This window comes from Diachasma alloeum, unplaced genomic scaffold, assembly GCF_001412515.2.
Source record: "Diachasma alloeum isolate Michigan unplaced genomic scaffold, Dall2.0 Dall_scaffold_00181, whole genome shotgun sequence".
Classification (NCBI taxonomy): Eukaryota; Metazoa; Arthropoda; class Insecta; order Hymenoptera; family Braconidae; genus Diachasma; species Diachasma alloeum.
In genome coordinates, this window is record NW_021680347.1 from 1,826,521 (window position 1) to 1,830,309 (window position 3,789).

General features: G+C 34.9%; 1 protein-coding gene across 1 annotated transcript in view; it reads left to right on the forward strand.

Moving 5' to 3' along the window:
- The first annotated feature begins 384 nt into the window (after window positions 1-384).
- LOC107045839 overlaps window positions 385-3,789 on the forward strand; it is a 31,623-nt gene continuing 28,218 nt past the window's right edge. The window contains exon 1 of the mRNA XM_015268228.1: window positions 385-451. The gene's annotated coding sequence lies outside the window, so the exon portion shown is untranslated. The remainder of the gene's footprint in view (window positions 452-3,789) is intronic.

Genomic DNA, 3,789 nt, shown 5'->3' on the forward strand with positions numbered 1-3,789 from the left:
GGAATATTTCTCTCCGTGCAGTCAAATGACTGCATCATGACATGAATGATAAATCCCATGGAGAGAAAATTATTCTATAATGCAAACCATTACAACGTGGAGAACAAGAATATTACATCAATATTACCACGCATTCGAATCTGCAACTAAAATTGGCCTGGGACTTGCGCCGATAAAGGCACCGGAAGTGGCGGCCAATCCCCGCTAGTGGCGGGAGTGGAGCCATTTAGAAAATCACTGCAGGGAATTGTGACAGAAGATTCTTTACCTCTTGAGAAAATTATTGATCGGAGAACAGAACAATAGTGTCCTCTGTTATATTTTCCTTGCAACCAAAAATTTTCAGAATTTTACAGATGGCAACAGTTACCCTAAAAGATTTCCCAACATTCAATCAAAGAGTGCTTATACACAAATGTACATCGGAGCTATCCATTCGGACCTTCATTAAGTATTTGTATTACATTTTTTATTGCATGAAACTGATTATTCAAGGTTCCGTAACATTTCATCCGCGTATAAAATTTCCGCGACAAAATAACTGACGACAATTCATCTGTTGATAATTTTCCCACCGACAATTTCCCCATATCCATTATACCCGCGGTACAAAATATGCGTTGTCAAATTTTCCGGTTATTTTTTTCAAATTTTATCTCCTCCTGCCGCAATGTAAAGTGCAAAAAAGAAAGAAACGGAATCTAATCCGCAATATTAAATTCGATAAAACACAAAACAAACATTTCACATAAAATTACAATGCATCCACCTCTTCAGCAAACAAATTCCCCTCGATTCATAAAAGCACGTTATTTCCATCAATTTATGAATATAGACTAGACCGTTTACTTACATTCAAATTAACTCATAATTACAATTGAAATGAATTTAGAATTCCAAGCATTCAAATATTCGCTTTCTTTCATTTTCGAGCCTCCAAGCATTCGCTTCGCTTCATTCTCGATGATAATACAAATAGGGATACATTGGGAAGTAGTAAGTTTGATTCGAATCGAAAAGAGAAGTGGTCATCGAAAACCCTCCCTGGCTAATGTTTACATCCGAAATGGTGAACACATGAAATATCGGATAATTTATCGACGGATGTAATGTAGCAAGGATAAATTGTCTGATCAGATGTCAACAATACAATTGTTGCATGTAATACCCCAAATGCTTCAATATTATCAAGTATTTGAGACTCAGAATCGTTATTTTTTAACTATCTTATTTTAGTTCTATTCAAGTTATATTTCTCTGGTATTTATCCGCCTGCTTTTTCTGCGTATGCCTGGCTGATTTCTCGCTTGACTTTGCTAACTAAAATATGATATCCAACTCGCATCTGGCCATTGGCAACCTATTTGGACATTATTTAAGTGTGGACATTTGTGACAAATTATTATGTATTTCTTATACTATGCTTGATCAAGGTTGTACCTATTAACGAGTATAAACAATGAATGAATGAATTCAGAATCGTTATTTTTTCTCTTTTGAATGATTTGTCGTTTTGGTTTTTTGCAGAAATGTAAAAAGTCAGGATTTAACCCCGCGGCTTACGTCAAAGTCAACTTTTCCATTATGATTGAAAACTGAAATCTCATTTGTTTTTTCAGATATGAAAAATCGAGAAATTTTGGAACACCTCATTGATAATGATTGATCGTTTTGTTAGCAAATTCCTTTATTTATTTATGAAAAGAGAATCTTTTAAAAAATGATATTTTACCAAATTTATTTTGCCTGATACTAATTAGGTATAATTTTCTTAAAATTTTCAACAAGCAATTTACTCGAAAAATTAAAAAACCGAAAATATCCGAATCTATTGTCCAGCCTGTCGAAATGATAGAGCTATTTCAAAATAGAGTATCAAAACAAATGAATTGATGTAATATCAGGGTAGACGAACTATTTAAATTCACCAGAACCAGTGCGACAGATAACTTGCGACTGTTACTCCATACATTATTTTTGCTTCTCTCCTGTTGATTTCTGCCAATGCCGTTGATCGATCCCTGTCACCGACACATGAACAGTTGAACACGGTCATGTTTTATAAAATATACTATGGGTGAACTAGTTTTCACTCATATACTACCTTACAGATAGGCAATCCCCATTTGAATAACTACTGTTTATGTCGTAGATCGTTCATAAACATAGATTATGCCAAAAAAATTCCCTGATGCAAGTTTACCCCGAAGCCCAATCCCTAAGGGTTCGAAAACTAGTTCACTCAAGGTAATAAATAATTATATGATCTTTTGACTCTCACATGGAAAAAAAAGATGGAAAATAGTTTTATTTTATTTATTGAATAGATCGACCCAAAATCGATCGGCGCACGAAAATTGTATCGCGGCAATGGTAACTCGTAGCCAAAATTTTATATTTTTACTCTGCCCATATTATAGTACATACAAGCAAGTTCTAGGCAAGAAAAATAGAAAGACGGCATTATCTTAAAAACTTTCGGTGAGAGGATTTCCATATTTAAGGTATATCCGTAGGAAACACGTTTTTTTAAAAGATTGTTTCCATGCTTTTCATAGATAATGTTTATAACAGTCCCCAGATAGTGAAAAAAATTCTACCTAGTTGTGCTACACAATTTAGGGGATAATAAATAGTGAACTGTGGGCTTCCATAACGCACGAGACATAGGCCAAAGGGAGGTTATGGGTCCCCCCGAACTCGATTTTTCCATCTTATGAGAAAACGGTTCTTAAGGTGTTTTTAAAAAACTAATCCTTAATAGATTGACAAATTCCAAATCCGGTGATTTTTTTTGCAAAATTTTGTACTACATAGTTTGTGCGATATTCAACTTTAAAAAATGAAAATTTCGTGAAAGCATTTCATATTTGAATCAAACAATTAATTAACAAATAATTTCTTATTTGATTCAAACACTTATGGTTGCCTGCATCAACAACATATGAAGATAGAAAAACTCAATAATTTATGAGAATGCAATAATTACGTTATTTAGAATTTTTGGGTGCTATTGTCTTCGGATATACCTTCAATAGGGCCGCATAAAAAACCTAAGAACGAGTAGTTTGAAAGAAATAGAAATAAATCGGTTGAGAGACTCTAGGAATTTAATGAAAAAATGATTTTTTAATGGAACTATTGAGTCAGACTCAAACTACACCAAAATTAAGCTCAATGATAGCTGCCCAAAATTTCATCAATGCGTCTCCTGAAATTCGTTCATTTAACAAAACTAATCAACTCCTACACGGAGAGAAATGTACGAGAAAAATTACCGTGCCCGCACAGTAAAGTTGGTTCAGATGGTCTTTCCAGGCCAAATGTACCGCAAAGAGTAGGAAAAAGTACTGTTGCACGAGTCATTTTTCGGATAAATGTGGGGAAAAATTCTTGTGCAGCACGGTAAAATCGAAGCGACAGTGAATTTTTACGAGAAATACGAGAAAAATTATGACACTGACTGGCAAATTTTTCCGGTGCTCTACCAGAATCCTAGGACCCGATCGCGCATTCGTAAGATTTCGGTACTCTTCGTCCCCCCTCCGCAACCACGAACATCGACTCAACGTGACCAGATGATTTATTCCGTCGCCTCCTCTAGCCTCCTCTCTCACATATCTCCTTACTGAAACCCCAGGTTAATGTTTTTCATAATATCAATTCAGTGAAATATTAATTAGTGTTGTGATAAAACGGTTAAGAAATAAAATAAGTGCCCTTTATTTTCGCTTCATGAGGTGTATAACGCTGTAGATATACATTGGCCTGTCAAACGTTCCACATACG